A 12,703-nucleotide genomic window follows, 5' to 3' on the forward strand; every position below is an offset into this window, starting at 1 on the left:
GGCTGTGTGTTGAGTTATTTTGAGGGGACGGCAAATTTATACTGTTATACAAGCTGTACACTCACTACTTTACATTGTAGCAAAGTGTCATTTCTTCAGTGTTGTCACATGAAAAGATAATACAATATTTACAAAAATGTGAGGGGTGTACTCACTTTTGTGAGATACTGGGGTAGATTTGCTAAAACTGGAGCACTCAGAATCTGGCGCAGCAATGCATGGTAGCCAATCAGCTTCTAACTTCAGGTTGTTCAACTGAGCTTTGACAATAAAACTTGGAAGCTGCAGAGCTGGATCAGATGTTTCACTCTTCAATTTTAGTAAATAACCCCCACTATATATATATAATTTTTAGGGTTTTTTTTAATTCACATATATTTACTTAGCGCTTTAATTTAACAGTTCAATAACTAATATCAAATGATGAGGAGGAGTATCCAGATCTTCACAATGCTATAGCTCTTCTCAAACCTTTAATAGACATTCCAACTACTTAAAGATAGTCCTGGTATACATTCCTTTGGTCACAGACACTGTACTTCCTGTAGAGCGCTCATATTTTTTCCCTTCAGAAGTCAGACAATCCTCTGTCCTGCACATAAGCAGACAGTATTTTCAGAAGGAGGTCAGCAACAGCAGCCCCCATATTTCTTAGCACAGATCTTCTATAAAATGATGCCGGTGATGTTTATTTTTCTCACCTATTATTTTTATGTGAAGTTGTGCCTTTCTTAAGACCGCATGTGATTTCAGTCTGACACATAATAAACTGTTTTTATTTCTCCAAATAATTGCTTAGAGCGGTATTTGTGTTGACAGGTAACACAACTAATGGGAAAATACTTTTCCTGGAATTACCAAGTTTCATGACAGATTACTGCACACTGGATTTTCTTGATTTTTATACTTATGAACTCTTTGGCTTATTTTGGCTATACCATATCACTTGTACTGTATATTTTATACCATATCACTTGTACTGTATATTTTGATTATTCAGGACATTTCACATATATTTTGGTTTGATTCACTTTTTTACACTTATGAACTTTCTGAATCCTTTTTGCTGTATTCTATCACTTGTGTACTTTGATCATCCAGTACATTTCACATGTATGTGGTTTGACTCGCGTTAAAATTTATGGTATTGGGAATTATACCCCTGAACCAGTGATTTATATTGTTTTCAGTTTTTAAAAAACAATATTTTTTTAGTGCTGCACTAGTGTTTATTTATTCCTAAACCCGGCACTGACTGCAGCATGATACATACTCCTAACTCTTGCACTCTTTACAATGAACACCCCTGACCTCTGCACTGTGTCTTATAGACTCCTGAACTATATACACTATATTGGACATTATATATTTCTCAAAAAAGTATTTATTGTCCCAACAGTTGTTGGTTGCTAAGCAGTCCCTTACTATTGTAATGACATTCTTCTTTAACTAGTTGCCGCCCGCCCACCATCAAATGACAGCGGGGCAGTGCGTCTCTCGTTCTGGGATGCCGTCACATGACGGCGTCCCAGAACGGCTGCTCTCGCACGCCTGCGGTGGTGTGCAGCGTGGCGATCGCGCTCGCGCCGTTTTGCTAGAAAGAGGGCGCAACCCCGATCTCTGTAAAGAGCCGCATCCGCGGCTCTTTAACCATGTGATCGGCTGTGTCCAATCACAGCCGGTCACATGTAAACATAGAGATTCCGGTGATCGGCTTTCCTTGCTTCACACTGACAGAGTGTGCGGCGAGGGGAGCCAATCAGCGGCATCTCCTCATAGGAGACATCTACACATGTAATCAGGGCTATTTTGCAAAGAAGAATGGGCAAAAATGTCCCTCTCTAGATGTGCAAAGCTGGTAGAGACATCCACAAAAAGACTTGCAGCTGTAATTGCAGTGAAAGGTGGTTTTACATATTTATTTGTAAAAAACTTTGAAAACCATTTATCATTTTCCTTCCACTTCACAATTATGTGCCACTTTGTGTTGGTCTATCACATAAAATCCCAGTAAAATACATTTACATTTTTGGTTGTAACATGAAAAATGTGGAAAATTTCAAGGGACGTGAATACTTTTTCAAGGCACTGTAAGTGGGGGCCTCACCTCCCAGGCTTTGGTTGTCATTGCAGGGAATAGAGCAACAAGCTTCATGAAGAAACAGTCTGCTGAGCTGCTTCAATGGGCTGCCAGCCCGACACCACACAAGTAATGGTTGGTGGTTGTCATTTCAAAAGAGAAGAAATAACCCAGCAACAAGGTCCAAAATAATTTACTTTTCTCTAATCTGAGGAATGGAAAGTTATATTAAAGGTAATTTTGTTTTAAATAACAAACATGTTATACTTACCTGCTCTGTGCAATGGTTTTGCACAGAGCATCCCCAGTCCTCACCTTCTCGGGTTCTCCGCTGGTAATCATGGCTCCTCCTTTTCTCTGAATGCCCCCGTAGGCAGCAGCCCTGCCTGGCTCTCTCCACAGACCCTTGAGTTCACCAGACTACCAGGGAGCCATCTAGGGCCATTAGCACAGCGCTCCTCCAGCCACTTGAAGGATAGTCCATGGCTCCGGCCTGTGCATGGGAAGTGGCGGCCATCTTGCTTCACCCGGCAGCTGTGTCATCACCCCCTCTTGGCTCTCCAGGCTCTTGTGTGTCCATCTCCCTTCTTTCAAATCACCGGGGCTGTCCATTCTTACACCCGCTGCCGACAAGATGAGCTAAGGCCACGTTCCTAATTAAAAGGGGGCTCATGTGCAGCGAGATGCAGATCAACAGCTCTATGTAGGAGTTCCATCAAACCAGCGGAGATATAATGCAAACCTCAGGAAGAAACCATCACAAATCACCCCAATTTCTATCGCCACCTCTGCAGGACACACCAGTGCATGCTGTCTGGCAAGAAGGCGTACCGTCGCCATTCACACCAACATTCTTTGATCACTTATCTGCTGCGCAATAAGGAGCAGGAGAAAATGTCTCAAAAATGAGCCGGTTCTCCACAGCCTGTACAGTCTCCTGAATCAGAATACGACCCTCCACAGGAGTTTGTTTCCACACAAAATAACAGTAAGTACTCCTCTCAGCTCACAAAAGCTGATTTAGATGCCAGCTTAGCTAAGATTTATGAAAACTCGCAGCTAAAATACAGAGTACTCCTCTAAGCTCAGCTCACCCTGACTCCCAGCTTTTATATATTATTTATTTATTTATTTTATTTATTTCAGGTACTTATATAGCGCCGTCAATTTACGCAGCGCTTTACATATATATATTATAGATTCACATCAGTCCCTATACCCTCAAGGAGCATATTATTTCTAAGAGTTTTATTAAGTTAGTCTATTTTTACAAGTTTTTGAAAAGGTCTAACAAAAATATTTTTTTTTTTCCTTAAGGTGTTATACAGTATATGCTTAATCATATGCAATGCAATATTGATATTTTCTTTAAGGTTTTAATTACTGTTGTTCTACTGGATAGATACGCTAATCTCCATATTTTGTGAGTTTAAGAACAATATAAGTAAACACTTTGGCTATATAATTCTAGTTTTAGTAATCCCTACTATAGGAAATATCGCTTACTATCATATCAGATCAATCTTTACCTATGAGTTCTACAATGTATTATCACACAATGTTCAAGGTTTTAATTCACCTTGTAAACGTAAAAAAGCATTTCGTAACTATAAAAGATTAGGTGCAGATATTATTTTACTGCAGGAAACCCACTTCGCCACCAATAACCACCTGCAATATTTTGACAAATCTTATAGCCAGCATTATTGTACAGACTATATTTCCAAGACTTGTGGTACTGCCATCTTCAGAAAGGTGGTCACTAGTCATGGAAATACCAACATATACAAGGACCCAGAGAGTAGATTCCTGATCCTGAAAGGCATCCTCAAAGGTCGCCAAATCACTATTGCCTCAATTTATGCCCCAAATGAGACACAGGCTACATTTTTCAATCTTTTTTAAATATTCTTGACTGATATAATTCCCCCCACCTAATAGTAGGAGGAGACTTTAATTCGGCAGCAAATTCTGTACTTGATATAAGTAGAATTGTCCCATCGTCAAAGGCATTCCCTAAATCTCTTTCCCGTTCCCTACACAACCTTCAATTAATAGATACCTGGAGAGCTCATAATGTTGGCATAAGGGCTTATACTTTTTATTCTCATCCACATGAAAGCTATGCAAGATTAGACTATAATTTTGGAAACCCAATCCTTTTAGCTAACTCATCTAAAGCTGACATCCATATATGCCCTTGGTCTGACCATCACATTGTTTCTTTCACTACATCTCACATAGGCATGGCCCCTACTCCATATAAATGGCGTATTAATGACTCTCTATTAACAGACTCCACTATTACTCAACAACTTTCAACACAATTAGCAGATTACTCATAACATAACTTCTGACATACCTACTGCCACTTTATGGACAGCACATGAGGCAGTTATGAGAGGTCACCTAATTAATTACGCCTCAGCCAAAAATAAATCAAAATTAATTGATATTAATGTCATAACTAAAGAATTCAACAAAATATATTACAAACATTTCCAATCCCCATCTCCAGATTTATATAAGCAAATCCAAGATAAAAGAAGAGCTCTTGACACATTGTTGTCTACAGACACAGAAAAGGCCTTGAGATGGTCCAAAGCAAAATTCCTACTATATAGCAACTCTGCCTCTACCATGTTTGCTAGAAAGCTAAAACAATCTTCAAACCTCCCACATGTCTATAAATTACGCAATTCCAACAAGATGTAGTCTCTCACCCTAAAGAAGTTATGGAGATTTTCTCTGACTTCTACAAGAATTTACTGTCGGCCCTCAATCTTCACCAAGGCAGTCTTCTCTGGATTGGCTTGGTGACATTTTGCTTCCCACTCTGTCTGTCCAGCAAATTGAGAAACTAGGTGCACCATGTACCGCTATTGAAATAACCAAGATTATCAAGTCCCTAAAAAACTCCACAGCACCTGGTCCAGACGGGTATTCTACCTTATATTATAAAGAATTTTCCCATATTCTGGTCCCTCATTTATCCAAATTATACAATTCCATTTTACAAGGCAATACATTCCCAAAATAAATGCTTCTAGCCAATATGTGTTTATTACCAAAGCCTCATAAAGATCACACCTCCCCACAGAACTTTCGCCCAATATCAGTAATAAATAATGATCTCAAAATTTTTGGCTGTTTGCTGGCGGACAGAATGGCGGCGGTCATCACCTCATTAATCCACCCAGACCAAACGGGTTTTATTCCCGCCAGACAGATTATAGACAATTTAAGGCTTGTCACAAATATAATACAGGATGCTCATTTACATGCAAACCCAGTAGTTATTCTCAGCCTTGATATCCACAAGGCTTTTGATATCGTGAGTTGGTCGTACCTGGAACTACTGCTCCCCAAATAGGGTCTTTGCAATGAATTCATGCATGGTTTTAGAGCTTTATATACAATTCCTCAAACTAGAATTAGACTTCCAGGAGAAAACTCAGAGTTCTTTGCATTGGGTAGAGGAACTAGACAGGGGTGCCCCCTTTCCCCTCTCCTTTTTGTCCTGGCCATAGAACCCCTCGCATGTGCCATTCGAAATAGTGTTAATATTAAAGGCCTTAAAGACTTCTAACTAAGCCTATACGCTGGTGACGTTTTGCTGTTCCTTTCAGACCCCTTAATATCCCTTCCAAACCTTATCATAGATCTCACTGGCCTAGGGGTTAATTTATCCTAATGTACTGCAATGCCTATAAATATTCCACCATTGTGAGCAGCATCTTTGCAGGAGAGATTTTCTTTCACCTGGACCTCACAAGCTTTTAAATATTTGGGCATCCTCCTCACCCCATCTTATAAAACTCTTTTTCAAACCAATTACCCATCACTATTCACAAATATCAAAACACTACTAAAACTATGGTCTAATTATCACATCTCATTTTTGAGGAGAATAACAGCTACCAAAATGGTGATTTTACCTAAACTGTTATTTTATTTTAGAGCTTTACCCATACTGATCCCTAAAAGCACTTTAGACTCCCTTCAAAGAGAAATTAACAAATTTATATGGCTCAACAAAAAAAAAACGAGATTTGGTTACTCTCTTATGCATAAATCTAATTCAAATGGTGGTTTAAGCCTTCCTAAATTATGGTGTTATTATCTAGCTGCAAGAGTTACACAGTTAGCTCAACGGTTTGCTCCTTCAAATCAAGTGTCTTAGTTACATTTTGAAAAAAAGTCAATTATACCATTCCATCTTTAAGGTATTTTATGGTCCAAGTCAATTCAACCCAGAGAGATCTTTCCTTTAAATATGGTGGCGGTTCATTCATCAATTGTGGCACAGATATAAAGATAAATTTGACTTGATTTGACTTGATTTCTTCCACCCACCCTAGCATCCTTTATAAGAGACCCCCGCTTCTCACTGGCCTTTAGAAATAGCAACACTTTCTATATATGGAAACTACATAACCTCACTACCTTGAAATCCCTATCCCTAAATAATATATTTCACCCTTTTTCAGAGTTTTGTGAACTATACAATATACCAGTTTCAGAATTACCCCATTATACTCAAATTGAAAAATTCTACCAAAAATACTTCTAACATTACATCCCCCTTATTCCCAGTTTGAACAAATCTGCATCTCCTCACCGAGAGATAGGGGATTGATCTCTCGTATTTACTGCTGTTTAAATAAATTTTCTCTTTCAGAAAAGTCAAAACCAATGCTTCAATGGGAAATTGACTTGGATCAATCTTTTACACTACTAGAATGGACCACTATGACCCAAAACCTATTGAAATGTACTTGCTCAATTTTAACGAGAGAAACAGCCATGAAGTTACACACCAGATGATACCTAACCCCGTACAAAATAAACTCATTTTATCCATCAGTATTTTCCACATGTTTTAGAGGATGCCCAGATCAAGGTACCATCTTACACACATTCTGGAACTGCAACATTTTGAAACCCATACGGCTACAAGCAGCTACTAGGATTGAACATATTATAGGAAAAAAATTCCCCTCACCCCTAAGATGTGTTTATTGTTTGTACCTATACCAAAATGTACCCATACAGCATATTAGACTAATACATACACTGTTTAACTCAATCCACTGGATGATAGTTTTTAATTGGCATTCATCAACACTCCCTTGGTCCCAGGTATTGAGTAGAATGGATCATATAAAACTCTCAGAGCGTATCCACCATACACTCTTTGACACCATGCACATTTTCAAAAAAAAAAATGGTCCCCTTGGGACACACAATTTTCTTAAATATCACCTTGTATAGCCTAATAATGCATATCATTATAAAACAAAACAGTGTTTTTTAAATTATATAACCTGATAGGAAATATACATACCTAGATCACACTATAATTGTTCTTATATTGTATTTCTATGTTCTTATATGTACCATTCACCTCATATTAAGTACTTGATATATCGGATGTACCTGTGTTTTGGTTACACATTTGTGCTAACCTATGACCTTTTACATTAATAAAAATTGTTTGTAAACAAATTGTTTCCTTCTTATTCCCCACTTTGTTAGGGAAACTGTGACAAGAAGGGATCTTTGTTGCACACTTGGAGGAAGTGTCCTACAATCTACCCGTTCTGAGTCAGTGTTTTTCAACTCAGCAATGGCAGTCCTCCTAATAACTATGAGTGTTGGCCAAAACATCATCTTCCTTTCATCATTCACTGCATGGTCGCAGCTAGGAAATCTACTACATGTAACTGGAAGCAAGCAGAATCTCCATTACTCTCATCGTATACAGTCAATCTCAACACTCTGACTCAATTTGAACTTATGTTCTCCATCAAAAATGGCAATGGCCAATACTTCTGGTCTCAATCGTCATCTTGGTTACAACAATCGTCCTGCACAGAGCATTCATAATGATGTCACAATAACACCCACTGACTTCTCTGGGAAGCCATCCTTCATGTTTCACAAAAAAGAGTAAATGAACCGGCACAACAGACAAAATAAACAGAGGACAACGCCAATCCAACAACACCAAACAACATCTACACCTGCAGTCCCCACAAGCAGCGCAATGCCCGTGAGATGGACGGGATAGGCTCCCTCAAGCACCAGATGAGCATATGATACAACTTGCTTCTGTGTTAAATTGTACATCTTGTGTATAAATTGTACATATTATTTTAATATTACACTTAGGTCAGAGCTTCCTGTTTTCTTTCTTTATGTTTCACAAGACTATCTCTTGTTTGCTTTTTTAGAAGTACCATGTTGGGTTTTCTCCCTTGGGTTGTTAAAGTGATTGTAAATCTTCGTTTATTTGCTTTTTAAATAACAAACATATCTAACCTCCACTGTGCAGTTAGTTTTGTACAGCGTGGCCCCAAACCTTGTCTTCTGGGGTCCCCCGGCGGTGCTCACAGATCCTCCTCACATCGGTAAACCCCCTGGGAGAAGCGCTCTCTCAGGGGGTTACCTTGCGGGCACGCTCCCGAGTCGAGAATTTGCGTGCATAGACACAGAATGCTGGACTTGGCCCCACCCCCTGGTGCCCACATCATTGGATTGACAGCAGCGGGAACCAATGGCTGTGCTGCTATCAATCTATCCAATCAAGAGCCGAGAAGCCTGGGCAGAGAGGAAGAGCGTATCTCCACCAAGGGAACGAACGGGCTCATGTGAGTAAAACAGGGGGCTGGGGAGCCGTTCACTGTCAGAAGTTTTTTCACTTTAATGCATAGGATGCATTAAGGTGAAAAAACACAAGGGTTCTAACCCCTTTAATCTTAGTTAAATTAATTTCATTATCTATGCACCTGCATGTTTTTTTGCAAAACCCTTCTCCTTATACCTGAACAGCCTAAGGGCTCTTTCACATGGATGTATCCGTGTACGGAGCCCTCTCTGCTCAGCGGGGGATTGTTCCGTCGATCCCCACTGAGCAGGCAGATGACAGGTCCGTCTCTGCACACTGTGCAGTGACGGACCTGTCAGAGCGCCGACCTCCCCTATGGGGGATCGGATGACGATGAACCGTAGAGTCCGTCTTCACCCGATCCGATCTGCAGACAGATGAAAAAGTAGGTTTTTCCTTCGTCACACTTTTTTGGATCGGAGCGGGTCGGATGTCAGCGGACATGTTACTGCTGACATCCGACGCTTCATAGAGGTCTATGGAGCGATCATTCAGGTCCGCCTAAAAAACTGACAGGCAGACCTGAATGGATTGTCCGTGTGAAAGAGGCCTTATAGAGATCACTTTAGACCCACCCACGGACGTGGCTTGCATCTAATCACTGACCACGCCACACGCTATAACATCTAACGCCCTATGTATGGGACATTATCCCTAATTACCTGTCAATATGTTGCAGTATAATAGATGCCTGATGCTAATTGAAGATTGGATAGCCATTTTTGAGTTATCATTTCTTGAAATCTATGTTAATGTATACCTGTTGCAAAACTGTTTTGCTGATCTTTGTTTATATACCTTCTAAAATTAATAACATATGATTGATACAAAAAAAAGGAGGTCTTCATGGTGTATGCCCAACTTTTATTTTTACTTTGGTAAATAGGGTGCAGTGAATGTATAATATGAATGTAAAACATAATGAAAGGTGGTTTAGGTGCAGTCCTTTGTATTCTTTCAATCTTTTTCTCCTGCAGGAGAGAATAATGTAAATAAACAAAAGTGTGTAAAAATAAATAATAAAAAAAATAAAGAAAGAAAAAATAGCTAGAACAGGAGTTTGATCTAGGCCAGTGCTAGGGTTAATGTTAGGGTCAAGGTAAGGGTTAAAAGTCAAGGTCAGGGTCAAAAGGACAGGTCAGTATATTTTGTAATTTTTTTAAAACTAATCATATACTCAAAGGTGTCTTCCCTTAAACCCCATACATACAATATGTAAAGCTGCCCCTTTTAAGTATGAAAAATGTCACCTTCCATAAATGATAATAACAAAAAAAGAGAGAGGTGCTTTCACAATCAAGTAATACTTTTTTGGTATTATAAATGTTTAAACTCATATCAATGTCAGTGTCAGTGTGTTTTCGATAGAATAAAAAAAAAATGTGCACCATCAATTCTGGACATAAACAAGCACATATGTGGTATAGCTACAATCATAAAGAGCTTGAGAATTTATTTGGGGCTGTTATTTGGTGGTAAGTTATGGTATCAGCAAGAAATGATAATAAAATCTGTTGATGTCCATTACCACTAAAAGAAAGCTCAATTTGTCCTGAAAAAACAAGAGATAATACACCAGGATACACAAAGTAGTTGCAATGATATACAGTTTTACTAACACATGTCAAAGTCGCAAAATTGTTTTCAGGCTTTAAGATTTGTTTGACTCTCTTTCACTAAGGGGTTAAAAGTTACACTGGTTTTGTTTAGTATTCTCACCTATTATTTGTATCTGAAGTCATGGCTTTCTTAAAGCCACATGTGATTTCAGTCTGACACATAATATGATGCTTTTATTTGTCCAATTATTTGCTTAAAGCCATGCATGTTGACTCATAATCAAAGCCTAAAAACATTTTGATAAATATAAATTCCTACAAATTCACCTTTGTTAACCTTAAAACACAGGAAAAAAATAGATCCATATGACAATACTGATGGGAAAAGCCGTCTACTACAGTTATCAAGTTGTTGGTTTTTATTTTACTGGTTTTCTTTTATAAGGGGGTAGGGGTGTTGGATTGTGGAACAGGAATTAAAAGTTGGTTTTGCAAATATAAGGGCTTGAGCAAAGGTACAGAACTTACATTTCAGCCCTGTGAGGCCACCATGTTTCTAAGGTTGACCATACCTATTACAATTTGATTACAGTATGTAATGTCTTAAAATCTACAAGCTATGTAGGTAAAGAAACTGCCTGATTGGATGCAGTTTGAGCAGGTTGTTGAGGCAGGCCATCAGGGAGGGACTACAGGTCGTAATGGCCCACAGCAAATTTTTTTATGTAAGCTCCACTTGAAAACTCAGTGGTATCTGGCAGCACCGATCTTCACATACAGCATTGGTGGCTAGTGCACGATAATTGGGGGCGGCAAACCAAAACCACCCCCCGGTGGGAGACTAACACCGGGAACATCATAAACCCACCCACCCACCCCCCTGGCGGTAGAGGAACACCTGGGAACAAATTCCAACCGCCTCTCCCGGTGGGAGACGAACACCGGGAACACCATATACACCCCCTGCCACCGCCGCAGCTGCAGAAGATGGACAGCTTCCTTACTTGTGTCCTGCTCATCCCCTCCTCGAGCCAGGGAGTGCTGGATGGCTGAGCCAGATGGTGAGCCATCCCTGGAGTGGCGGCTGGGGAAGAAGCAAGAGTGGACACACCAGCCGCCACTCCAGGGATGGCTCACCACCCGTCTCAGTCATCCAGCACCCCCTGGCTCGAGGAGGGGATGGGCAGGACAGAGGTAAGGAGGCACATCTCCTCCCTTCTTCTCCTCCCCCTTGGCCAATAGCATCACTTCTCCCTTCGGCCAAATGGAAAACCAGTCTCACGACCCATTTTCTGATTGGCTGGGAGAAGAACCAGTGTGAGAAATGCGAATATTTATTGGCTATTCTCACACAACTGGGGGGGAATCTGGGCTCAGTGTTCTGCGCCCCGAGCCCACCTTTTTTTTTTAAGCCTATTACAGCCTCTGGCTCTAATCACATGCTTCAAAAAACACCCCCCCCCCGCTATTGTAATCCATAGTCCGGTGCCCTGTATGTAGATCCCTAATGTAGATCCATTAGGGATGCATGGCGCCCGTGCATCCCTAATGGATGGCTTGCCACTGACATACAGTACATCTTAATCAATCTTAATCATTGAAAAGTAATAGAATAGCTGCCAGTATAGCCACTGCAGCCAGTGCACTATTAGTGAGCAGTCCTATGGAAAGTAATTATCTGGAAAGAAAGGGGCAGCAGTGCAGGGAATTTACTTTTAATTCTTATTTTCCAGCTACACACTCTGTCCTTAGTATCTCCCTAGTCTTTGTCTGCATTAACTGATCATTTTAGGGGTATAAACCCAAATACACATGCAACAATTTAAAAATTAAAGCTCATAATTAAAGAAAAAAGCAAAGCTCGTTTGGCTGTACTCCTCCTAGGGATCACAGGGGTCCAATGTGTTTTGCACTCCTGTGACACGTTTTTAGCAGAGAGCTGGCTGAAGTCCACTCTCTGCTGACATCACCTATTTCAGTCCAGGCACAGCTTCATCACGACAATAAAGTCTGGATCTGCCAGGTGCCTAGAATGACACCCGTCTCAGCCTCTCGGCTAGAGCCTGAGCAAGGAGGGGGCAGGGCAGAGAGCTGTGACTGACAGTCTGAAGCTCTCTGCTCTGGGATCTCTGAAAACCGAGCGATCAGTGGTGTTCGATCGCTCGGTTCTCAGTGTAGAGGCGCCAGGAGACAAATGCAGCATCAGACCAATGCTGCATCCACAGAGGTAAGTATGATTCTCAAAAAAAATCTCTTTTAAGAGGTCAATACGTAAACATTTTTCCTTTTCAAATATTTTTATTGGTAATTAACAAGTATCTGTTACAAGCATTTCAATGTAAGATAAGGCGAGTACATAAAACAGAGTAGATCTCAACAAAACAATATAACGGT

Source organism: Aquarana catesbeiana, linkage group LG08 (genome assembly GCF_042186555.1).
Source record: "Aquarana catesbeiana isolate 2022-GZ linkage group LG08, ASM4218655v1, whole genome shotgun sequence".
Classification (NCBI taxonomy): Eukaryota; Metazoa; Chordata; class Amphibia; order Anura; family Ranidae; genus Aquarana; species Aquarana catesbeiana.